General features: G+C 38.6%; 1 protein-coding gene and 1 long non-coding RNA gene across 7 annotated transcripts in view; one reads left to right on the forward strand and one right to left on the reverse strand.

The window, feature by feature from the left end:
* Positions 1-27,450, forward strand: part of RNLS (renalase, FAD dependent amine oxidase) — a 266,454-nt gene that overhangs the window by 102,962 nt on the left and 136,042 nt on the right. The gene's annotated exons all lie outside the window — the stretch shown is intronic.
* The window catches only part of LOC112399585 (uncharacterized), a 443,663-nt gene that overhangs the window by 102,511 nt on the left and 313,702 nt on the right, over positions 1-27,450 (reverse strand). For all 6 annotated transcript variants that reach the window (XR_003003259.1, XR_003003260.1, XR_003003255.1 and 3 more), the window contains exon 5: positions 13,266-13,352. This is a non-coding gene — a long non-coding RNA (uncharacterized LOC112399585). The remainder of the gene's footprint in view (positions 1-13,265; positions 13,353-27,450) is intronic.

Consider the following 27,450-nt stretch of genomic DNA (forward strand, 5'->3'; position numbering starts at 1 on the left):
TCTGGCAAGATTTTAATATTCAAAATATATAAAATACTCACAGAACTCAATATCAAAAAAATCAAACAATCATTTAAAAATGAGCAAAGGGATTTTGATTTTCTGAGGAAGACATACAGATGGCCAACAGAGACATGAAAAGATGTTCAACATCATTAATCATCAGGGGAAGGCAAATCAAAACCACAGTGAGATACCTCACATGTCAAAATGGCTATTACAAAAAGACAACAAATAGCAAGTCTTGGCAAGGATGTAGAGAAAAGTGAACCCTCATGCACTGTTGGTGGGGATGTGAATTGGTGCAGCCACTGTGGAAAACAGTATGGAGGTCCCTCAAAAAATGAATAAAACTACCATGCAATCAAGCATTTCCACTTCTAGATATTTAAAGAAAATGAAAACACTATTTTGAAAAGATGTATGACCTTTGTGTTTCTTTGCAGCATTATTTACAGTAGCCAAAATATGTAAGCAACCTAACTGTCCATTGGTAGGTGAATGGATAAAGAAGATGTGGTATATATAGACGATAGAATATTACTCAGCCATAAGAAAGAATAAAATCTTGTCATTTGTGACAACATGGCTGAACCTAGAGGGTATTATGCTAAGAGAAGTAAGTGAGACAAAGAAAAACAAATACCATATGATTTCACTTATATGTGGAATCTAAAACACAAAACATACAAACAGAACAAAACAGAAATAGACTCATAGATACAGAGAACAAACTGGTGGTTGCCAAAGTGAAGGGATTTGGGAGTTGGGCAAAATAGCTGATGGGGATTAAGAGGTACAGGCTTCTAGTTATAAAATAAATAAGTCATGGGGATATAACGTACAACATAGAGAATATAGTCAATAATATTGTAATGACTTTGTATGGTGAGAGATGGTTATTAGACTTATTGTGGGGATAAATTTGTAATGTATATAAATGTCAAATTACTATGTTGTACACCTGAAATTAATATAATATTGCATTTCATCTATGGTTTAATAAAAAGGAAAAAAGAAGATAGTGCAGTCCAGTGTGGTAGATTTCTCAGTGTCTAAGTTGGAACTTGAATGCCATATTCAGAACCCAAGTACTGGTCACTTCCCAGGGCAAATCCTCTTTCTCATGGCATGGATAATGCAATGTTTAATATTACCTAAAATATATTTTTCCCTCATGTGATTTCCCAAAGACAGAACATAAATTTCATGAAACTTAAAAAAAAAAGGAAAAGAAAAATGAGGAGAGCCTTGGAGATCTGTGGGACATCTTGAATACCAACATACATGCAATAGGAGTCCCAAATGAGAGGAAAGAGAGAAAGCAGCAGAGAAAGAAGACATTTGATGAAATAATGGCCAAAACCTTTCCAAATTTGAAAACCAACATTACTCCAAAGATTCAAGAAACTCAATGAATCCTATAAAGGATAAACACAAAACTATACACACCTAGACGCATCATATTCAAACTGTTGAAAGACAAAGAAAAAAAGAAAAACTTAAAATCAGTAAGAGAGAAACAGCCCATGACATGAGAAGAATTAATGCAATTAATGCCTGACTGTTCATTTGAAAGAATGGAGTCCAGAAAGCAGTTGAATGATATATTCAAAGTGCTGAAAGAAAAAATGCCAACCAAAAATTGTATATCCAGCAAAACTAGCCTTCAAAAATGAAGATGAGATAAATCATTCCAGATTTAAAAAAAAAAAAAAGACTGAGAGAACTCATTGCTAGCAGATCTGCCTTACAAGAGTACCACAGGACAAGAAATCTTGTCAACTAAAAGGAAGTGACACTAAAAGATAACTCAAATTCACAGAAAGAAATGAAAAACACTGGAAATGATAAATATATGTTAATATAAAAGGCTATATAAGCATATTTCTACTCATGACTTCTGCAAAAGTCATAATATTCTATAAGGTAGTTATTATACTATACTGTTTCATTTACACATATATGTATACATTCATATATATGTAATATATAGGATAATAATAGCACAAGAATGGAGAGGGAATGGAACTATAAAGGAGCCAATTTTCTATATTTTACTCATTTATTAGTAATCTGCAGTTGACTGTGATAAGTCAAGATGCATATTGTAATCCCTAGAGCCTCCGTTAAGAAAATAACTCCAAATAAAATCATTAAAAAAAAAATCAACACAGAAATTAAAATAGTACTCTAAAAATACACTTAACACAAAAAAGGCAGTAAAGAAGGAATAAAACAAAAAAGACAGGATACATATAGACAACAAATAGCAAAATGAAAAATGTAAATCCACCCATGTTTATTAAATGTGGTGGTCTAAACATCTCAGTCAAAAGACATAGATTGTCATATTAGATTTAAAAAAGTAAGATCCAGCTATATGCTCTCTACAGTGACACAAGTTAGATTCAAAGACAAACAAATCTATTTAAAGTAAATATGTGATTCAAACCCAGGTACTCTGGCTCCTCACTTGGCTGGAGAGATAGAATCTATATAGATAGATAGAAACAATACAAGGTAATGTAGTTAAAGCTATGTGAAGTCAGGAAAAGGGAGAAGCCAGTTTGCACTTGTTTAGACAAGTAGTTCCAGCATTCTTAAAGAGATGGCCTGAACATGGAAGGGAGTACATTATAAGTGGGTTGTATAGGAATGAAGAGAGCATATTTGGAGTGAACAGTTCATTCATTCATTCATTCATACAATAAGCATTTATTAAGACCCTCCTATAGGCCATGTACTGTGCCATTTGCTGTGATATGAAAAAGCAGCAGATAGGAGTTCAACAAGCACAGAGAATGACAACACTGGGTGATAAATGCTATAGAAGAGGAGTCGAGGAAGGATCGATTGTGCAGAGGATAAGCTGAAGTTCACAGAGGAAGCCTGTTATTCCTGGGTCTTAGTGGAGAGGTACAAATGAACCAATCCAAGAAGGGGCTGCAGGGTAAGTATGAGAGCATGTGAGAATAGTCACATGGTTCAAAGTAATGGAAGTGTTACCACAGAAGGTAATTGGAGGTAATTAGGGATTTGCAGCTGGAAAGGCTGAGTTGAGGACGGATGAGGCCTGCATATTGTGGGTTCATTCTTTATTTGGGGTAACAGTGGAGAGCCTTTAAGGATACCAACCTGCCCTGGAATGCTTTGATGACTAGAGGCAGGTAATGTTGGGGTGAAGTGAGACCACATGTAAAGGGATCTTTAGTGACAGAGTGAGTTATTTGGACTTGAGATGACAGGAAGTGAGGAACCATGTCATATGATTAAACCCAGCCATATAGTTAAAATCAGCAAGTGGGCCTGAGGTGATGATTTCATAATGGCGTGATGGCAGTGGGAATAGAAAGGAAAGGAATCTGACCGGAGTGTTGACAATATATTGCCAAGTATCAAAGACTGATTGGATATAAGGAATAAGAGAGAGGGAAGAGTCAGATGACCTCATGTTTTCAAGCCAGGGACACTTGGAGACTAGGAAGACTGTGGCACTGGAAGCAGACATTAAGAAACGGGCACAAGGAATGTGTTTAAATGGGAGAAAGTAAATGTTTTTTTTAAATGTTTGAAAGATAACATGAGAGCCTTTTGGAATAGATTCTAAAGCCTTTATTGATAGTGGTCCTTAGTCCACAAAGAACCCGAGGCAGCTGATTCTCAAGTTTTAATGTTTGTAGGTTTAAAAAAAAAAAGATAAAATCTAACCAGGATAAACATTAATCTATCTGGACCACATGGCCTCATAAAATTCCATGCATGCATTCAACATGTATTATGAACTCCTAGAGAGTATTACCTAGTGGATGGTGGCATAGATTAGAAAGCAACAGTATGTGTTCTAGGGTTGGACAGAACTTGGGTCATATCCCAGCTCCTGCACAGGATAGCTGTGTGAAGTCAGCAAAATACTGACCCTCTCTGACCGCGAAATTCCTCAGCTGTGAAACAGAGACAATGGCAGTGCCCACCTCATAGGAAGATTGTGGGAATTAAGTGGGGCGATGCATATAAAACCTTTAGTCCAGTGCCAGGCACACAGAGGATGATCAGGGAGGGTGAGATGCTGCTGTTATTGTCTGTCATCATCTCTGAATCCCCTTTATCTCCATCAGCACTGTCATTTCTATCATCAGTATCCCTGTTCACCATTTTCCTTTCCATCACTGTTATCATTGTCATCCCTGTGGTCACCATCATCACCATCATTTTTAGCCTCCATGGTGGAAATTCCTCAAGGTGATAGGCACCTGCTTTGTTGCTCTATTAAGTTTTTCTGTGAACAAATACTGAATATTACTATTTAAGAGGCAAATCTAGACATGGAATGTCCCTGAATTGTTGCTGTCAGTTTAGGCCACACTGCACCATTCTCCTGTTCTTTTCCTAATAATAAATAGTTATCATTTAATGATATTGATACAAAACTAAAATTTGCTTAAGTTATTCTTGTTTGGGTTAATCCAAAAATTTGAGTTTCATGTATATTATAGTAAGTTAACTGCTCCAAAAACGTCATACTATTATTGCAGTCAACCTTTTTGTGGCAAAGGAACACAGCATAAAGCACTTACGGAGACATCCCTTGTTCAAAAAAGATTTAATTAGATGTGAATTCCAGCAAACCTTACTAGTTAAGGAACGACATTGCATTTGCTGTTTAACCATGCCTTGGGCTTGCATGTTTTGTGAACATCAGTACCCTAGCAAACACAAAATGGAGAACTGGCTTCTCTTACTCACCTCTCAACCCATTTATGCAGATTTAAAAAAAATAGATAATGGAAAAAATTTGGCTATCTTTTCTTTATTGCTGATACCTACATCTATAGGGGAAGTGATTCATGTTTAGGATGCATTCTTCTCAAACGATAATCAATGAGGGTAGTCTATATCGTGTCCAGACTTCTGCTTTGAAGTACTACAAGATTGTTGATTTAGAAAGTGGCTTTGATGAACATTCCTCAAGATAAAAGCATGTTGCTTTTCAATATGTCACCTACTCATTTTGGACTATGGGGGAGCTTATTTTATGTACTCCCTTGTCCTCTTCCTAGCTATATGCATTCCAGCAAGTTTAAGGGTGGTACACAGTGAATGACTCAGCTGCTTCTCTGTGGAATCCATGGACCAGTGCCCACCTGCAAACATTTTGCTACCAATCTAGGATAGGATAAGTCAGAGATTGAGAGTAAGGGCTTAGAAATTTTCCTGGTAATTTGACATTGCAATGACATCCAAACATATGCCTCTGTATTTAACAAAAATCTTAGTCATCAATTGATTGGAAGTTTTAAAAAATGAAAAACTGTAACAACAACCAAAACAAAGACAAAAAGTAAATTCTGGTCCTTCACCACATTGGTCAACAGAACACTAGTTCTGTGGGATATTAATAGGTATTCCATAAAAAGTGCATACTACCCTTAAATAAGTTTGGGAAGAACTTATAAAATAAGTCTGGGTTCTTCAGGACTCCTCAGGGACTGCATTGCAAACCTCCTGGGTAGGAGAAGGGTAAGCAGAGTCTCTGAACTCATAAAACCCTGGATTTGTAGAGTATCTGCAGAGTGTCCTGTAGAGAAGACTATGAAAAAAATATTCCATAGCTATTTTTAACTTTTCAGTTATTTCTTACACAGCTTTAGTACAGCATTATGATTCTCCAAACTTGATTTTTTTCCTTATTTTTTAACTTTTGGAACATGCCCTATACTGTTACCACTGTAGTCAATGTTACCATTTTTCTAATATCATGGTTTTTTTTCTTTTAGTTAAAAAAATATATGACCGATTGGTCAAGACAAAGCCCCACCTCCTAGAAGTCAGAGACTACATTTTTCTTATGATTTCTGGATCATCACAGAGAATCTGGAATGAACCTCTGCAGTTTATGTGAGGGATGACTTGAAAATTATTGTATTGAAAAATTCTTCTTGGCATAGAAAGGTAAAATTAGGATCTGAAGGGACATTGGAATAAATCAGACATGAAAAGGTTTTTTAGTGCTACTCATGAAGGTAGAGGAAAAATGAAAGGGCAACTGAGGGTTAAATAAGTCATTTAAAAGTGCTTAAAGAAAATGTAGGGACCTTAGGAAACTTTAAAGCTTTTGCACCACAAAGGAAACCATAAACAAGATGAAAAGACAACCTTCAGAATGGGAGAAGATATTTGCAAGCAAAGCACCTGACAAAGGATTAATCTCCAAAATATACAAACAGCTCAGGCAGCTCAATATCAAAAAAACAAACAACACAATACAGAAATGGACAGAAGACCTAAACAGACATTTCTCCAAAGAAGATATATAGATTGCCAACAAACACATGAAAGGATGTTCAACACCACTAATCATTAGAGAAATGCAAATCAAAACCACAATGAGGTATCACCTCACACTGGTCGGAATGGCCATCATCAAAAAATCTACAAAGAGTAAATGCTGGAGAGGGTGTAGAGAAAAGGGAACCCTGTTGCTCTGTTGGAGGGAATGTAAATTGACACAGCCACTATGGAGAACAGTATGGAGGTTCCTTAAAAAACTAAAAATAGAACTACCATATGACCCAGCAATCCCACTACTGGGCATATACCCTGAGAAAACCATAATTCAAAAAGAGTCATGTACCACAATGTTCATTGCAGCACTATTTACAATAGTCAGGACATGGAAGCAACCTGTGTTCATCAACAGATGAATGGATAAAGATGTGGCACATATATACAATGGAATATTAGGCCATAAAAAGAAATGAAGTTGAGTTATTTTTAGTGAGGTGGATGGACCTAGAGTGTGCCATACAGAGTGAAGTAAGTCAGAAAGAGGAAAACAAATACCGTATGCTAACACATATATATGGAATCTAAAAAAAAAAACTGGTGCTAATGAACCTAGGGGCAGGACAGGAATAAAGATGCAGACATAGAAAATGGACTTGAGGACACAGGGAGGGGGAAGGGTAAACTGGGACCAAGTGAAAGAGTAGCATTGACATATATACACTACCAAATGTAAACTAGATAGCTAGTGGGAAGCAGCTGCACAGCACAGGGAGATCAGCTCGGTGCTTTGTGACCACCTAGAGGGGTGGGATAGGGAGGGTGGGAGGGATGCACAAGAGGGAGGGCATATGGGGATATGTGTATACATATAACTGATTCACTTTTGTTATACAGCAGAAACTAACACAACATTGTAAAGCAATTATGCTCCAGTAAAGATGTTAAAAAATATAAAATAAAATAAAAATTAAAAAAAATAATGAATGGAGTAGAAGCATCCAAAAAGAAACTGTAAAAGTGGTCTTTGAAAGGCTATCAGATACCAGCTCTGAGGCCAAGATCCAGTGCCAGGAACAAGTTATGGGGATGAGATTGCTTCACTTCCTAGTAGATTGGTCTCCCTTATTAAACCAGCACATCTTTCAAGTCCAGATTCTTTTTTTTCTCCTGGTTTGATAACATTAAAGCAGCTCTGTTGCTTGCTGGCCATTGCTTTGAGAGTGAGGCGCTAATAAAGTGTGGAATAGGTGAAAATCCCCATGAAAGTAGGCAGACTCCACAGCTTCACGTTTGGAAAAGCCCCAGCGGAACGCCAGTGATCTCTTTTCTTTCTGTGTGCCCAAGCCTGCTGGCTTCCTCATCACGTTGCTTCACATAGCCACCCTTTCTATACTCTTGAGTCTCAGCCTCATTTTCACCATTTTCTATCTTCCCTGTCTTCAAATATACACAGCGTTTACCTATCTTGGGGGGCGGGGCGAGGGAAGCTGACAAATCTACGCTCTCTAGCTACTTTTTATTTCCCACTTTCTCGTTTTTGCAGAACTTCTTAAACAAGGTGTCTTATTTCCTTGCCACCTCCCCTCTCCTTAGTCTCAGGCACCTGGCTTTAATAACAATAATGACTGTAGGAACTATGGCTGGCTTGACTGAGGGCTTACTCTGCACCAGGTTCAGTGCTTAGTGCTGAGCACACATTATTTCAGTGAATTCTCATAATAATCGTCTGTGTCGGGTATTACTCCTATCATAATTGTATATAGATGAGATGCTCAGGCTCAGATGAAGCAACACAGCCACTATTGACCGGGCTGGGATTTAGCCCAGGTTTGACTGACCTCAGTGCATTCTCTTAACTACCTCTTTGTTTATTCAGAAGTGTCAGGAAAATGCTCCCAACTGAAGAGGTATTATTATAATCCATTTAAGGCACTTGCTCTTAACAAGCACTTCCTTGGGGGCATTTGCAAATTTGTAGACATTTGGTTGTCCTGAAGTTGGAGTTGGGAATGCTACTAGGATTTAATAGCTAAAACAAAGAGTGTAGTGGTGAGAACTGTCCTGCAATGCTGAGAACCACCTCATGCAACAGAGTTATCCTGCCTCACATGCCAGTGATGCCCCATTCAGAAACAGTGATAATGGATGAGAATCTAATAATGGATTCAGAAAGCCTAAATAACTTCCCTGAATCTGGAGCCATAAATCAAACTGATATCTGTCTGGCTCTAAAGCTTATGCTTCTTTCACTCTATTCAACACAGTACATTAAAATATTATGCATAATTTGATTTCCTCTCAGAATTATATTTTATATGTAACATCTCAAATATAATTTATTTAAAGAATAGTTAGCTAATTTCCTGATTGAATGTTCTTTTAATACATTTAATGGAGACAGCATGTATCATAGTGTTTGCCAGATTTTCAGAAGGATGCTAAAACTCAATGAAAGAAACCATCAACATTATATTAAATGAAGAAAGCTGCCTTATCTGGAGCATGCTGTCTTCTTTACTGTCAACCAGGAGTGGAAAGGACTCATTTAGGAAAGGAAAAAAAGGGGGATGGGGAAAACTAGGTAAAGAGGTTAGTAGGGAGGAAAATATATATACTTGGATTTTTATTTAATTAGTCTTATATACCAAGTTCTGAGCTGTCACTTGTAATCTTTGCTGCTTATTTTTAAAAAATCTTTTTCATAAACATACAAAAGCATTGTCCACATTTAAATAAGATTCACATATAAAGGCATCTTTTAAATGTGCTTATTTCCAAAATATATGTCTTATTTTTTTTTGTAGCAGTTTTAGGCTGTGCTGGGCAAAAGACCTTGTTACACTTGCTAAAGGAGAGTTGTGCTTTTCATAATCATAGATTGCATACCTGGACCATACACTTGAACATGCCCAAGTCTGCACAATTTAGCCATCCTTTCCTAACATCAAGGCCCACCACCATTTTTTTTGCCACCCCAAAAAAGTGCAGTAGCAGTTTCAGCCTCATTCTTGTACCTAACTTTGAAACTCCCATCCTGAATTGCCTGAAAGAAAAAAGTGTCTGTTTCTTTATACCGTTTTTTCTCCTTCCTATTTTCACAACTTGAGATATATTTAAAATCAGATATACAAATGATTTTCTGGGAACTGCTGAAAACAGAGAATCTCGAACTTTAGTTATGATAAGAATATCTGGAAAGCTTGTTGAAAATGCAGATTTCCAAACCCTGTCCTGGAGAACTGAATTTAGTAGCTCTTGAAGGGCGTAATATGCTTTGTCAGCAAGCTCCCCAGGTGATGGAGTGCAGGTGGTTCATGGACTGTACTTTGAAGACAATTGGTTTAGCATTTAGTAGGCCCTTGATAAATAGCTGTTGGATATATGAATGTATCTGGAGGCTGTCCTGACATCCTTATTTCTGTCAACAGAGGCTTTTACCTATAACCACATGAACTTACAGTCCTAGAAGATGCGTTAACACTACTTCCCCCTTACTTTGTCCACCTGTTTTCATTGACTGTTGAAGTCTTACTGTGGTTGCTTCTCACTGTTTCTTGCACAGGTCCTTTCCATCTCCATGGCTGTCACACTGCTTCAGGACCTCCTATTTCTGGCTTGTCAAAATATTCTCTGGAATCCAGATTCTTTTTACTCCAACTCAGCTTTTAAACCACTATCAATTAATAGTCCCCAATCCCATGCTTATCTGCATTGAAGACTCTTGACCCAAGCTACATTTCCACTTAACCTCCCTCTGCTCTCCTCTTTAACCATACTAGTTTACACTCTTTTCCTTAATCGTGGTTTATGCATTTCCATCTCCCTATCTTTGCTCATGCCATTTCCCCATGGGCAGAAAAGGGTTAACTCAGCAGGCCTGGGTTGTTCAAACCAGGCACCTTCCAAAGAAATGCCTGTCTTCAGTTCTAGTCCATGGCCAGCTCCTGGGAGATAACCTCTGAACCCCTGAAATTTTCTTCCTGATAAGTGTTTTTGTATGCCTAAGGCCTTGGACCCTACTATATTTATGGTAAAAACCTACTTGTATGCCTGAGGCCTTGGCATACCAGTTTGACCAGATAAGTGTATCCTGACAATGTGATTTATGGTGAAAACCTGTTTTGGCTATAGTGGGTGGCTAGACTCTGAGTAGCTGAGATCAGTCAAGTGGGCTCTACATGTCTATTGTGACTGACCCCCAGTAACAATCCTGGACACCAAGGCTCAAGTGAGCTTTCCTGGTTGGCAACATTTCACATGGGTTGTCACATGTTGTTGCTGGGAGTATTAAGTTTGTCCCCATAAGACTCCACTGGGAAGGACACCTAGAAGCTTGTACCTGGCTTCTCCTGGGCTTCCCCCCTGTGCCTTTTCCCTTTGCTGATTTTGATCTGTATCCTTTGACTGTAATAAAACATAACCCAATAATCTAACAGCTTTTCTGAGTCCTGTGAGTGCTTCTCATGAATCATCAAGCCAAAAGATGGTGTTGAGAACTCCTGACACACCCCCATAGCACTGCCTTCTCTTTTCTGCCTCACCATAGCCTAGTCATTTTCAAGTGCCTGCTAAAATCCCTTCCCTGCCACATTGCCTTTCCAGAAAGGCAGGCAGCAAGTAGCATCCTCTGCTGGTGATAGTGCCCACTGAAAACACTTTTCTGAAAAGAAATTTGGCAGTGTTAGAAAAACTTAAAATGGACATACTGTTGACCCAGCAGTTCCACTTTTTGGAGTTTATTTTATAGAAATCTTTACACAAGGGTGTACTGAATGTGTTGCTGTCTTGTTTGCAGAAGCAAAAATTAGAAATAACCCAATCATCCATTGATGGCAATATTAATAGAATAATCCCTTAATTATTACTAATCCCAATGATAAAAGCTCCCATTTACTGAGCACATTCTGTTCTAGCCCTGTGCTAAGTGCTGTACTTACAGTATTCCACTTAAATTTATAGCAAATCTTCCATGTAGGTAAATTATCCCCACTTAGACAAACACTGATGCACCTAGAGGTTAAATGAGGACACGTAGCTAAGGTCTGTATGACTCCATCCTTACAATTCATACTAGGCTAATAAAGAGTTGTTAATGAGCCCTGTATACTGGCATGGAAGGATGCCTATCATATATTATTAAGTTTAAAATTAAATTATGAAAATATTGTATAATATGTTACCATTTTTGTAAGCCATATCTATATATACACACATGTGCATAGGAACTAAAAAATGCAGTAAGATTCATTAATTTACTGAACAGGTAACAACTTCTTTTCTCCTAATATGCTAGAATGATGATTACATGTTAAACTTGGCTACCCTCATGCAAGGATATGAAAACAGGGAAGACAGGGATCTCAAATTAAAAATAAAAATTGTGTGCCTCCATTGGTAAAAGGGGAGGTACTCTTGATCCTAAATTTTGGGCAAAAAAAGTATTACTATGTTAGTAATGCTACTAATATATTTATGAAAGGAAAGCATGCCTGCATCCTTTCACAGATAGAAGCAGACATTGTATTAAATATCATTATACTTTTATATATAAATATACATAATTTTTTAGTTGTAGATAATTCAGAAAATTTTATTAAACATAATATTTTAGTTGTAGAAAATGTATAAAATGAAGCAAAGCACAAAGAAGAAAATAATGGACTGATCCATTATTTTCTTAGAGTAGCATTTCTTTTCTGTGTTCTAAAAATGAATCTTATCAGCAGACATGCTAGCAGCTTTTCTCAAAAAAGAAAAGAAAAAGCAAAAAAAGAAAAGTTTTGTTGTTTAAATAAATTTGACAGACACTGCATGTTGCATGCTCTCCTTGTTTTAGTGGAAATGTGTTTATTAAATAGGACCTGAAAAAAAAGAAAAAGCCCTTCTTTATTCAGTATTTCTTGGATCATGTGACCATATAACTCCTCTTGACTGTCTATACCCGGGAAGCCCACAGAATGAAAGGTAACTATTGCCTCTTCTTCTATCTTAGCAACCTGGTCACTGGCAGCAGCGATTTTCTCATCTTTGTCCAAAGAGAAATCAAGAGCCTCAGTTTAGTTGTCCCAATATTTGAACATTCAAGATGCCCAGGAATGATTCTAATTGACTCTACCTGAGCAACACGCCCCAAACAGCCACTATGGAAAAGGAAATAAGATATCTTGATTGACCAGCCTGGGACATAGACTGAGTACTGTGGCCAGGGCACTATGCTCTATGATGGCCAAAATGGCAAGAATCACAAATATTAGAGTGGGGAGAATTAGTTGCCCCAAGAAAAAGAGAGGAGGGAAAAGGTGACAAAATACAGGATGTCTAATATGCTGCCTTACTCTCTTTTTCTGTACTTTTTGATTGAAACTCCTTGTGGGTTTTATAAAAACAAATATTGTATATACATACCATATATTTATTCTCACATTATATTTTTTCAGTTAATATAGCATGAAAATTTATTTTCCATTGACGTTATTCTTCAAAAACATGTGCTTTTAGAGCTGCATATAGTCCATGTTGTGAATGAACCATTGTTAGGCATTTAGTTTGTCCTCAGTTTTGGTTTTAAAAAGTTCTAGGTTGCACATTCAGCATCAGGATTTCTTCTTGGTTCAACTCAACATTCAGACTCACAAGGCCACATTTGACATCATTCTACTCCAAAAGGTATAGGATAGGAACAGGGCTTGCTAGAAGGGCAGTGATGGTCATCCCTTTCCTATAGGAGTCCTTGCAGTGGTCCATAGTAATTCATGTGCAAAACGATGAGATGCACATTAGGTAAGTGTGGGATCTGTCCTGGTTTAAAGGCCTTATTCCCCCCTAAAGAAGCCAGTAGCTCTTACAGCAAATCCATAGGGATAGGTTTCAGGGGCCTTGTAAAGGACACGTTCAGTTTCAAGAGCCACACTCGGGGAAGCTCAAAGCTATGGTTCCTGTCAGTTATTTATAGTTCTCCTAGTATAGATGCCACTTACCTGTCCAGGGTCAGTTTTCCCATAAGTTGTGTTGACTAGTTATCAACATACTTGACATGCCCCCTCATCAGGTAACCAGGTGTTGACCTAAAACAAATAGACAGCCAGTTATTTCTCCAGCAAAAATGAGTTTGTTTGGAATAAGCAGAGAATTGCAGTTCAGGGTCTGCAATCATGGTGAGGCACGTGTGAGGCCCTACATAGCAAGGGAAGAACTCTTTTATAGAGGGGAAAAGGAAGTTGGGAGGGCTAGGGTAAACAAAGAGTCCATGGCTTTTCCTTGGCTGAGTCCTTGCCAAAAAGGAAGAGGAGTCTTTCTTCCTGTTGGACTCTGCTATCATTACAGGGTATGAGGACCCCCCTCTTTTGGTCTCCCAACTGTATTTAATTTAGGTTTCTGCTTATTAATTTTTTACACAGGTACCTAAAGATCAAATTCTCTTGAAGAAAGGGGGAAAGCTTTGGTTAACCATTTAACCACAGACATTCTTTTTTGTTTGGTTGGTTTTGGAGGGGTTTTTTGTTTTTTGGGGTTTTTGTTTTGTTTTGTTTTCCATTAATAGGCTATTTTTTTATTAATTTTTATTGGACTATAGTTGCTTTACAATGTAGTGTTAGTTTCTTTCTTTCTTTTCTTTTTACATTGCTCTGCAACTTTATTCACCCAACAATGTTACTGACATCGATCCACATCCACTGTAGAAACAGATCCACTTCAATCTTAACAGCTACGTGGATTCTACAATATGGCTGAACCATAACCTAACCAGTCCCTATTAATGCACAAAAAAATTCTCTCTCGTTTTTTTTAAATTAAAAAATTTTATTTAATTTTATTTTTTTATACAGCAGGTTCTTATTAGTCATCCATTTTATACACATCACTGTATACATGTCAATCATAATCTCCCAATTCATCACACACCCCCACCCCCAACGGCTTTCCCCCCTTGGTGTCCATACGTTTGTTCTCTACATCTGTGTCTCAATTTCTGCCCTGCAAACTGGTTCATCTGTACCATTTTTCTAGGTTCCACAGATATGTGTTAATATACGATATTTGTTTTTCTATTTCTGACTTACTTCACTCTGTATGACAGTCTCTAGATCCATCCACGTCTCTACAAATGACCCAATTTCGTTCCATTTAATGGCTGAGTATTATTCCATCGTATATATGTACCACATCTTCTTTATCCATTCGTCTGTTGATGGGCATTTAGGTTGCTTCCATGACCTGGCATAGTGCTGCAGTGAACATTGGGGTGCATGTGCCTTTTGAATTATGGTTTTCTCTGGGTATATGCTCAGTAGTGGGATTGCTGGGTCATATGGTAATTCTATTTTTAGTTCTTTAAGGAACCTCCATACTGTTCTCCATAGTGGCTGTATCAATTTACATTCCCACCAATAGTGCAAGGGGATTCCCTTTTCTCCACACCTTCTCCAGCATTTGTTGTTTGTAGATTTTCTGATGATGCCATTCTAACTGATGTGAGGTGATACCTCATTGTAGTTTTGATTTGCATTTCTCTAATAATTAGTGAGGTCGAGCAGCTAGCTCTTCATGTGCTTCTTGGCCATCTGTATGTCCTCTTTGGAGAAATGTCTATTTAGGTCTTCTTCTGGGTTGTTTGTTTTTTTAATATTGAGCTGCATGAGCTGTTTATATATTTTGGAGATTAATCCTTTGTCTGCTGATTTGTTTGCAAATATTTTTTCCCATTCTGAGGGTTGTCTTTTCGTCTTATTAGTAGTTTCCTTTGCTGTGCAAAAGATTTTAAGTACCCCTAGGTCTGAAGTGGGTCTCTTGTAGAGAGCATATATATGGGTCTTATTTTTGTATCCATTCAGGAAGCCCGTGTCTTTTGGTTAGAGCATTTAATCCATTCACGTTTAAGGTAATTATCGATATGTATGTTCCTATGACCATTTTCTTTATTGTTTTGGGTTTGTTTTTGTAGGTCCTTTTCTTCTCTTTTGTTTCCACTTAGAGAAGTTCCTTTAGCATTTAGTGTAGAGCTGGTTTGGTGGTGCTGAATTCTCTTAGCTTTTGCTTGTCTGTAAAACTTTTGATTTCTCCATCGAATCTGAATGAGATCCTTGCCAGGTACAGTAATATTGGTTGTAGGTTATTCCCTTTCATCACTTTAAGTATATCATGCCACTCCCTTCTGCCTTGTAGAGTTTCTGCTGAGAAATCAGCCCTTAAGCTTATGGGAGTTTCTTTGGTGGGGCTAATGGCAGATTCTGGGAAGGCTCATGCCAAGGGGTACTTCCCAGAACTTCCGCTGCCAGTGTCCTTGTCTTCACGGTGAGACACAGCCACCTCCTGCCCCTGCAGGAGACCCTCCAACACTAGCAGGTAGGTCTGGTTCAGTCTCCTATGGGGTCATTGCTCCTTCCCTTGGGTCCCAATGTGCACACTACTTTGTGTGTGCTCTCCAAGAGTGGAGTCTCTGTTTCCCATCATCACTTTAAGTATATCATGCCACTCCCTTCTGCCTTGTAGAGTTTCTGCTGAGAAGTCAGCCCTTAAGCTTATGGGAGTTTCTTTGGTGGGGCGAATGGCAGATTCTGGGAAGGCTCATGCCAAGGGGTACTTCCCAGAACTTCCGCTGCCAGTGTCCTTGTCTTCACGGTGAGACACAGCCACCTCCTGCCCCTGCAGGAGACCCTCCAACACTAGCAGGTAGGTCTGGTTCAGTCTCCTATGGGGTCATTGCTCCTTCCCTTGGGTCCCAATGTGCACACTACTTTGTGTGTGCTCTCCAAGAGTGGAGTCTCTGTTTCCCCCAGTCCTGTTGAAGTCCTGCATTCAAATCCCGCTAGGCTTCCAAGTTTGATTGTCTAGGAATTTCTCCTCCTGTTGCCAGACCCACAGATTGGGAATTTTGACGTGGGGCTCATAACCTTCACTCCAGTGGGTGCACTTCTGTGGTATAAGTGTTCTCCAGTTTGTGAGTCGCCCACCCAGCAGTTATAGGATTTGATTTTATTGTGATTGCACCCCTCCTACCATCTCATTTTGGCTTCTCCTTTGTCTTTGGATGTGGGGTATCTTTTTTGGTGAGTTCCAGTGTCTTCCTGTGGATGATTGTTCAGCAGTTAGTTGTGTTTCTGGTGTTCTTGCAAGAGGGAGTGAGAGCACATCCTTCTACTCCGCCATCTTGAGCCAATCTCCATTGTGTTAGTTTCTGCTGCACAGCAAAGTGAATCAGCTGTACGTATGTATATATATCCCCTCTTTTTTGGATTTCCTTCCCATTTAGGTCACCACAGGCCCATAGACATTCTTAAACATAAGTTATTGTCCAGATATGTGATTGTTTCCTTAAATAAATTCTAGAAAGTGGGAATACTGAGTCAAACAGAATGAATAATTTAAAAACTCCTGATACATACAACTAAATTATTTTTCATAAAGGTACACCAAATCAAAATATCATTGACGATATACTTTTCACATTTGGGCCCCATATGACTTTCCAGCATTATTTCTGGCACTTTCTTCCTGAATGTAACTTTCCCTCCAGCCCCATTAGCCTCTTCACCCATTTCATTTTCTTTAACATTTCTTGCATAGCCTAGTCCTCTGACTAGAATGTTCTGTCATTTCTCTGCCTAGTGCCACTGGTTTACCTTTCGAAGTACACTAGAAATGTCCCCTCCTCTTGAATTTGTCCCCAAATACTGCTTCCCCTCAACACTTTCCTAAGCAGAATTCTTGACTCACCCCTCTCATGCCCATAGTTTTTGTTCTGAAGGCTACTTCAGTGCTTTTCAGGTTGTATTATTGTTAGGTGTATATATGTCTATTGTTTATAGTAGAATATGAACTCTCTGTAGCTAGAAACTGCATTTGCAATTCTCCAGTTCAGAGCACTTTGAATAGTCTATAATGGCCTTTTAAAAAATGTTTGTATTAGAAGACATATGGGATCATATGTATATGTATAGCTGATTCACTTTGTTATAAAGCAGAAACTAACACACCATTGTAAAGCAATTATACCCCAATAAAGATGTTTAAAAAAAAAAAAAAATGTTTGTATTTAGAAGAGTATGAGTTAATTTGACAATAAATATTTATTGAACAGTTACTATAGGACAGGCACTGTTAAAAGTACTCTATCCCCAGCATCTAGAACTGTACCTGCACATTATAGATGGCCAATAAATAGTAAATAGCAGTTGAATGAGTGAGTGAATGCAGATACAGCACTGTATAAGACAAGGTCCCTATTAACCTGAAGTATAAATTTTAAAGAGTGAAGAGAGAGAATAAGCCAACAAATAAGAAAGTTATTAGATGTAAGATGTGCAATGAAGAGAATTAAAATGAGGATGATGTTATAAAATGCTGGGTGGGCACTTTAGAATCGGTAGTCAAGGAAGGGTTTGCTGTGGAAGTGACAAGCTGAGATCTGTAGGCTAAGGAGTAGTTGTCCATGCAAAGATTTGGAGAAGGGCATTCCAGGCATAGGCAAAATCTAGTGCAAAGATCCTGTGATGGAAAGAGCCTGGCATATTTCAGGTAATGACAAGGAGTGCTCTGGAGGTGGGGCAAAACAGAAAAACAGAGATGATTTTCAAAATATGTAATGACTGGTACATTATAAACATTGATGAGTCATAACTCATTTCAGCCACTGGCTTCCCTGCCCTTCTCCCCTCCCTCCCATTGTCCTACTTTCTGGCTCTGTATCTGTCCTGTACCAAGAGCTCAGAAAGCTTTCGAGACACCCTTCTCAGTCCTATCCTGCTGTTCTCTTCCAACTCCTAATCAGATGAAGAACACTCCCTATCTACTATTTTTATTTCATAGAATGTAAGGCGGGTCATATTTTTAGTGAGTACTTTGGAATTCTTGTAAGACTGACTCTCAGACTGTCAGGAGGTTATTTGGGGGTGGTAGTGGTAAAAGACAGTGCTTCCTAAACTTTAGTGTGCAAACAAATCCCTGAAGATCTTGTTAAAATTCTGATTCATCAGGTCTGGGGTGGGGCCTGAGATTCTGCCTTTCTAATAAGCTTCCAGGTGATGCTGACGCTGCTGGTCCATGGTCTCCCCATTTAGTAGAAGGACATAGAGCAGTCTTGGTTGCCCCTTAAAATCCACTAGGGAGCTTTTAAGTCTCCTGACCCTTAGGCTACACTCTAAGCTAATTGAATTTGAAACTCCAGTGTTGGTGGGACTCAGGCAGATGTTTTTTGTTTTTTTCTTTAATTCCCCCAGGTGATTCTAGTATTTGAGAAGCACTAGCTTAGGACAGAACGTTGGTAAATATCTCGCCCAGTCTCTTAGGTCTCAGGCTAAATTCTACAGTTGTTGATGAAGTGCCAGGTGTTCTTTCAGAAAACAGACCTCCTAGGAAGAGTAAACCCTACCCTGTCAAAGTCCTAAAAGAAGTCTAAAGACAGTTAAGATATAAACTTTTATTAAATTTTGTCCTTCTTAAGAGTGTATAGGTGATTTCTCCCTTAAGAGCAAGCAGGACATCTTTTTTGCCCTTAGGCCGTCCTAATTTAAAACTGTTATTGATGCCAACTTCTCTTACAGGAACTTTTCTTTTCTGAAACCTTTGTGCAAACAGAGCCTATAAAGTAAAGAAAGGAGGGCCCTGATCACTGGCTTTTGCCATACAACCCAACAAAATGAAATTATAGAGTCTGAAGTTCGGGATAAATATGGTCACCTCAAGATGGTGTTGTCTCCAAACTCCAAGCTGATGAAAAAAATGATACCCTATTGGAGCCCACTGTAATTAACTCTTGGACAGCATTTACATTATAAACCTAAGTTTTAAAAGGTTTGTTACTCAGCTGTAAAATTTTGCTCTAGGCTATGGCTTGGACATAGGTAATTTCAGCTGGAAAGAGGTTTTAAAAATAAAAGGACATTTTTTTTTCATTGAGCAAGTGAAGTGTGGTTTTAAGAGGAATGAAGTATCTACTATGCTCAGGCATTCTTTGCATCTCTCTCTATTTGTTCTTCAAGTGCTCTTGATTTCTAAGAAATGAAACCTAGTCTGTTTGTATATTTTTAAACCAAATGTTTAAATTATCAAATGTTTGGTGGACTCTTGGAATTAAGGAAATGCGTTTTGAGAGTCACAACTCAATAAGAAAGAATAAAAATGTTCTTTGCTATTTTTTATGTGCAGAACTAGGGTGGGACAGAATTCTGTTCTTTGAAGATCCTGTCTGTTGCACAGTTTTTAAAAGGTGGGTTACAAAAGAAGAAAGCTGAATTGAAAAATAGAAAACCTATTCACTATTTGTAGGCTTCCACTGAAAATTTCTTAAGGAGTTTCTAAAATGTCTCTGTCATAAGTACGTGTTAAGATAAATGTTGGTCAATTTCATGACAAAATCTTGATTTCTGCTTATTGGTGTTGGGGACTTTTTCTGAGATAACCTCTCCTCATTTTCAGAAAGGAACTGTTTCCTCTCTCTGGTTTAGATTGTTCCTCCAATGGCATACTGAGCAGGACAATATTAGACTTCTCACAATACATCATCTATTGTCTCTCATTAGCATCCCATCTGCTCATACTGTTTCCTTTTCCCTATCTTTTATCTCTCCTTTTCACAGTGGATGCAAGCATCATCACTTTTACCTCCTGCCTGACTGTGGCATAGCAAAAACCCAGTTATACACTGGTGCCCAGAGTAGCTCTGCCCTAGGGCTCTAAGTCTAGAAAATTTTCTGATTTATTGGTCAGTAGTGGTCAACCCGAGGCCCTACAGGATTTCATGCATCCAAAAAGACCTTACATAAGTATGACTGAAGCAAATTACTCTTTACTAATATATGCTGTAATCATTAAAAGTAATATTTCCTTTGAAAGAGCAAATATAAAATCATGACACATAAAGATCCCATAAGCAACCACCAATAGAAGAAAAAACAAAAGTAGGCATTAACTTTAGAAACATACATTAGGGACTTCCCTGGTGGCACAGTGGTTAAGAATACGCCTGCCAATGCAGGGGACACAGGTTTGTGCACTGGTCTGGGAAGATGCCACATGGCACGGAGCAGCTAAGCCCGTGCGCCACAACTACTGAGCCTGCTAGAGCTTGCGAGGCTGGTTTGGGTTTCCTCACATCTTATTGCTGACAGTTTTAGCAGTATATGCCAACATTATCGGCTGTCTCCAGGGCACTGATTGATGTATAAAGGGTACTGGGCCCATGGGCCACAACTACTGAAGCCCACACACCTAGAGCCTGTGCTCCACAACAAGAGAAGCCACCACAATGAGAAGCCCGCACACCGCGACTAGAGAAAGTCTGCGCACAGCAACGAAGACTCAATGCAACCAAAAACAATTAATTAAAAAAAAAACATACATTAGGCTCTTTGTCAGTGATAGAGGGAAACCAAGGTGTTCTGGGTATTACCCAATTTGATTGGCCATCTTTATTCTAACTAAACCAGTATTGCCTCACATTTTATTTCAGATGTCACCTCTAGGGAATGACACCTGACCATCACCCCACCCACTCAATCTGGACCAAGTGTTCCTCCCTCCTCACTCTTTGTACTCCCTCTGTATGTTCCACGTGGCTCAAACATAACTCCTCAGAATTCTGTCTGTCTACTCTCCTACTAGGCTGTGATGCCTTTGGGTTTAGAGACTATGTATCTTATTCATTGTTGGAACCCAAGTATGTAGCACACTGCCCTAGCACCATGTTCAATAAATATTTGTCGTATAAATCAAAATTAATACATGAACAAAGTGGAAGCATAGGGACTTGAACCTAAATAACAACTCTTGAATTTATTTGCCATTATTCTTTTTGGTTTTATCTGAATATTTGGGGAAAAAAATGGTCTTGTTTTATTTGACAAGGACATTGTCTAGTAGTAGCAATAGGAGCAGAAGTAGTAAAGCTAACATTTATTGGATACTCAATTACCAGACACTCTTCGAGGTGATTTACCTACATAAACTAATCTGATCTTCTCAACAGCCTATATGATGGATTATATGGGTATTATATAATATTTCACTGCTGCTATCATCCATATTTGACATATAAAGAAATTGAGCTACTTGCTTATGTCATCGCAGCTAGTGGTTCAAACCCAGACATCCCAATTTGAACCACCTTTAGGTACCATGCTATGTGGATGAGATGACGAGGCCCACTTGCGGCCCTTACCTATGAGTGTGTTATGGTTGAGTCTGCTTTCACATTGGGGACTACCAGTCTCCAACATTGTGTTTGGCAGCCACCATACTCCCATACGAAGGCAGTTTCTCCTGATCTTGGTTTCCTTGTAGTGTGCACATGTTTTTCTTTCAGTTCCTCACTGTTAAGTGTTTTATGACTTGGGGATCTTGAAGAGGCAGCTGTATTGTTAATGTAAGCCATTACCACAGAGGTTTCTGCTCTTTTTCAGAACCTCATAATTTGTTAAAAGTTCTGGTTTGGGTTTTCCTCACATCTTATTGCTGACAGTTTTAGCAGTATATGCCAACATTATCGGCTGTCTCCAGGGTACTGATTGATATATAAAGGTTTCTGTAATTGTCTAAGATCATTTGCCACTTTATGTAGTACAGCTTGCTCACTTAGGTACACTCTGCTTCCAAGTGATTTTTCTGGCCCCAGTGGGCTATAAAATCATCTGATACTGCTGTAACTTTAAAGACAACAACATACTAGCTTTGAATCATTTGCTTTTGTTAACTCATATTTTAAGGTTGCCTTTGTACACTGAGGAGGGGGAAATGATAAGCAGGGATTCTTTTGTTAAAATGAAGAAAATAAAGGGATATTTTTCTCGCCATCATTTACTTTCCTTGCTGATGATATCGATTTGCAGTGCCTTTCTTATGAGCTTTCTGTTAGTTCTTTCTCGTTTTGAAGCATATCCACTTCCAATAGAAATTTTTGCAAACTGTGGGTCATGGCCAATATCAAAAGCTACTCTGACCCAAGTTTTTCTTGATCTGGTAGCTATTTGAAAATTAAGCACTGGTCCAATGCTACACAGTTTGTTAGGGCCAAAACTGAGGCTAGACACTTGGTCTCCAGATAGCCAGTTCAGTGCTCTTTCTATTGTTCCACATCCTCAAAGTTTATTTGTTTGAAATAATGGTCGATATTATACCTTAAGAGGAAAAGTTAAAGAAAAATTTACTTTGTAAAAGCCAATTATTTTGAGAGCTCAAAACCCTCACAGATTTAAGTTTCCAAAGAATAACACACACACAACCACAAGAGTAGCTTTCCAAGAACCTAGCAGGAAGAGATATAAAAACTGTATTTAATTTTCTAGCCAAATGCTAGACTGACCTAAAATTAAAAATTTTAAAAAGTATATGTTATATATTCGAATGCTTTTAGGAAGTTACTAGGTAGAAAAACTGGAAAAGGAGTAGTACTTTCTTAACTCCTTTAGATTTTTTTTCTCAATTGAGTTAATGTTCCAGTATTGTATAGAGTCCAGTTTAAAATTTTTATTGTCCTTCACCATGTCCCTAAAAAGAATTTATAGTCTGTATTAGTTTGTTACAGCTACTGTAGCAAATTACCACAAACTGAGTTGCTTAAATAAGAGAAATTTATTGTCTCACAGTTCTGGAGGCTAAAAGTCCAAGACTGAGGTGTCAGCAGGGTTGGTTCCTTCTGAGGGTTGTGAGGAAGAGTTTATTCCATGCCTCTTCCCTAGTGTCTAAGTTCTTTGGGCTGCTATAACAAAATACCATAGACTGGGTTGCTAATAAACAACAGAAATTTGTTTCTCATACTTCTGGAGGCTGGAAAGTCCAAGATCAAGACACTGGAAGATTCAGTGTCTGGTGAGAACCTACTTACTGGTTCATAAACGATGGCTGCCTTCTCACATGGTAGAAGGGTCAAGGGATCTCTTCGAGGTCCCAAAGGCCTCACCTCCTAATACTGTACTATCACCTTGGGTGTTAGGATTTCAACAAATGAATTTTGGATGCAGGAGGAGGGACAAAAACATTCAGTCCATGACACCTAGCTTATGGTGGTTTGTTGACAATCCTTGGTATTCCTTTGCTTATAGAAACATCACCCCAATCTCTGCCTTCATCTTCACATGGCTTCCTCCCTGTGTGCATGTCTGTGTCCAAATTTCCCCTTTTTTATCAAAGGACCCCAGTTATATTGGATTAGGGGTCCACCCTATTCCAGTATGACATCATCTTAATAAATTTCATCTGCAACAACCCTATTTCCAAATAAGGTTACATTGTGAGGTACTGATGCTTAGAATTTCAACATGTGAATTCAACCCGTAACACTGTCTATTTAAGAAAAGGTTAATTATTTGATTAGTTACATCAAACAAGAAAAACCTAAATATAGGCAATATGGTTTCCCATCTATCAAGAAAAGAAAATACAGGTGGCAAGTATTTACTTTGAATTATTCATTTAATACCATTAAATCCATCATGTACTTTATTTAAAAGTCCCTATAATTCAAGACCACACTACCTGGAGATTAAGAATATAATAAGTTGTTTCATCACCTTGAGATACTACCTTGATTTTTGCAGGCTTTCCTCTTGTCTATTTTTTTTCTCAGCACGACAAATATTTTCATTTACTCTGAGTTAATTTATGATAAGTTCTTGATCCTCAACTTCCAACTCCAATTTATTTAAAAAGGTTATTTAGAAGACAGCATTCTCTAACTCCTCCCAGGCAGGTTATTATTCCCTTCTCTGTTCTCACAGTATTAGGTACATGCCTCCATTGTACAACTGCATTCATTGAAATAATTTTTTGTTTGTTTGTTTTGATGCCTGACTCCGCTATTAGACTGTGAGTAATTTGAGGACTGGGATTGTCTATCTTATTTATTAAAGTGTATTATTGGGTTTCCCTGGTGGCGCAGTGGTTGAGAGTCCGCCTGCCGATGCAGGGGACACAGGTTCGTGCCCCGGTCCAGGAAGATCCCACATGCCACAGAGCGGCTGGGCCTGTGAGCCATGGCCGCTGAGCCTGTGCGTCCGGAGCCTGTGCTCTGCAACGGGAGAGGCCACAACAGTGAGAGGCCTGCGTACCGCAAAAATAAATAAATAAAGTGCATTTTTTATTTCCCCAGTAACTGGTACAGTGTCTGGCACATAATGTTTGGAATATTTTAAGCAGCCAATAAAAGCTCACTAAGATGGAATCAACATAGAAGAGCTCATAGATGCATAGCATTTTAAAACTAGAAGTGATCTCACTTCAAATTTTATCTAATATAGTCTATACACCTAATATCTGGTCAACATTTTATCAAGATATGTAAATATAAAGTAGTGAATATTAACCCAAATTAGAATTTATCAAGCAGGTATTTTCAAGGATTATAGAAAAACTAACACATTTATAGGACAATCATTATTTGACAAATTCTCAGAAGTATAAAACATACGATCTTTTGAAACCCTGTGAAAGTTTTTTTTAAATCTAAACATTAAAATTTGATAGAAAGTATTTTGAATTGCTTTAGATTTTAAAACTTTTGGGAAGTCTTTATCATGCTGATTTAGTTCCAAGTAATAAATAATATTTATTAGAGTGTCTCCCATCTGCTACTTTGTAGCTACCTAGGGCAATAACTTCATCTTTCTTTGGGCTTTGTAAAATACCAAACCACTGGTTGGCATCCCTTTTAGCTCCAAAATTCTACTATTCAAATATATATCCTATAACTGTATACTGTGCACTTGCTATATTCCTAGCATCTGACAAGATACTGGGATCTTGATTGAAGGATGCAAAAATGTATGAAACACATTACCTCCATGGAACCATAAACTAGTCCAAGACGCATAAGAATGTGAGTATTACACAAAGTAAGTCAGTCCTGTAAAAGGCACAGAGATGGTGGTGTAGGAAATCAGAGAGCTCTTCTATGTGCCTGGGAAAGCCAGGGAAAGCTCACAGGGACCACGAACATTTGAGCAATGCTTTGTGCTGTAATTATTGAAAGGTTACCTAAGTAAAAGAGAAGATGACTTTCATGGAGAAAGTCTTGTAGCTTAAAATTTGGCAGACACTTTAATGAGGTGGTCAGACCATCCATTTTCACCCCCACTTGACTTTGAATTTGCAGAGCCCAGCTGAAAGCACGTGAGGGCCTCCTCTCACTCCTCAGTCCAAGAACAGGCAACCCTCCCTTCCCCATCTGAGCTCTGGATAGATCCAAGTCTTGAGGGAAGAACCTAAGTTTAGAAGTTCAGGATCCAAGGAAGGCTTTTGACTGTTGCTATGACCTGCAAGCTAAGGGCAGACTGGCACCATGAAGAAGCATTTCAGAAGCTTTCTAAGGAAGATGGGGGACCGTCAGGGCAAGTTTCTTTGTACAATAGGAGCCATTTCTTCCCTCCCATCATTAAGTCTCTCAACCCTTCTATAGACACAGGAGTTACCAGATCTTCGATTTCTACCCACTTACATTTTCTCCATTCAGGCCCAAAATAGAAAGGCCTCTTTTCCATAACAAGAGAAAAACAGCCCAAGTCCTTTTGCTACAGAGCAGGAGCAAGGCTAGCGTTCCTCTCCTGCTTCAGTTGGATCTCAGTGTAACATGGTTCTGGATCACTGGTCACCATGATGAAAAATGAGGTCAAACGGAAGTGAACCCAGAAACTGTCAGAGGAAATAGAAGGGAACTTCTGTGTATTTAGTAGCTCTAAATGTCTAGGTGATTTATTATTCGTTCATGCTCTCACTCAACCAGTATTTTTGAGCAGCAACTGCATGCCAGGCACTGTGCTAAGCCCTAGGCGTAGAGCATAAGCAACATAGAAACAGTCCTTTTTACAAGGAGGCTTCATTCTGTGGGAAGATGGAAAATAATGAGATCATTACAAATTGTGATAGGTGCTGTGAAGATGATAAGAGGAAATGTGATAGCAAGCCAAGAGGCTGAGGATGCTTTAGATGGGTAACCCGGGAGGGCTTCTTGGAGACAATGACATTTAAGCTGAGACAAGAAAGAAGAGAAGGAGTCAGCTATGCAAAAACGTCAGGCAGAGGGAACTACAAACATAGAGATAGCGTGAGCTATTTCATTTATGCCTTGTAACAAATGCTTGAAGTAGGTATCATTGTTCTTCATGTAGCCAGAAAGAAAATGGAAGTAAGAAAAGAAGAAAAAATATACTGATCAGATTTCTCTTTTGTCTATTAACGAACAGATTTCCTGGAGGGATGCTTTTCAGGCATCTTTCCTGGCCACACCACTTTCTTGTAGGGTTACAAAGTTCTTCTACCCCTCTGACCCTCAGTTTCCACTTCTGTAAAAGAAGCATAAAAACTCATCTTTCAGTGGGATTTGGTGAGAATTAAATAAACTGGTAAACGACTTGGCACCATGCTGAACTCAACAAATGCTCCCTCCGTATTTGCTTGTTCCCTTTTTGCCTTCAGTTTCCAGTGCCAGGCTAAAAGATACCAAAATGTGTCTAGGATGTGAGGTAATTATTCAGTGGCTAATATATTTCCGAGCTGGGAATTGTAGAGGTCACCTCAATTTCAGTTCTGCCTAACAGTGTATTTAGTACTGTGAAATGTCTGAAGTGATCCAGTGCCCTTTAATCGTGAGCACCGTTATGTAGGTACACAAGTGCCTTTCAGTGAACAGAGGGCTGGCCTGAGAGCTGAAGTTGGGCTGGAGAGAAGTCACTGGTACATCACATTCTGTTGGCAGGAAACATTATTTGTTCTCCTCCCAGCAGTGTGGAAACAGAGAAGAGTAGGCCCCATCATTTGTTTTCCTTTTCAGCTATCATCACTGAAAACCTTGAGTTTCTTAACCATGTCTTGGGGCTCTGTTGATTCTAACTAAAATTGATTAGCAAGCTCCCGGGATGCTTGGACCGTTCTAGTAGCAGAGGTACACACAGCAGTTCTGCTCTGGCGTAATACCGAACAGACAAAAAAGAGCAAACTGCTCCATCGATATAGGCTTAAAATGAATGAATTGCCTCTCTTCCTTAGTCCTGACATTTCCAATAAAAAGTGGTGGGTTTGGTCTCATGGCTATGTTTCTAGATTGAACACTGAATTTACCCACTGACAGGCTTAATGACTATAAACATCAGAACATGTTTCCATCAAAGGACATAACTGCTGGAAAATAGGGATGCTGTAAAATGCATCTTTTAATAGCAAAATTTAAAAAGTAAAGGA

Source organism: Neophocaena asiaeorientalis, unplaced genomic scaffold (genome assembly GCF_003031525.2).
Source record: "Neophocaena asiaeorientalis asiaeorientalis breed wild unplaced genomic scaffold, Neophocaena_asiaeorientalis_V1.1 scaffold131, whole genome shotgun sequence".
Lineage (NCBI taxonomy): Eukaryota > Metazoa > Chordata > Mammalia > Artiodactyla > Phocoenidae > Neophocaena > Neophocaena asiaeorientalis.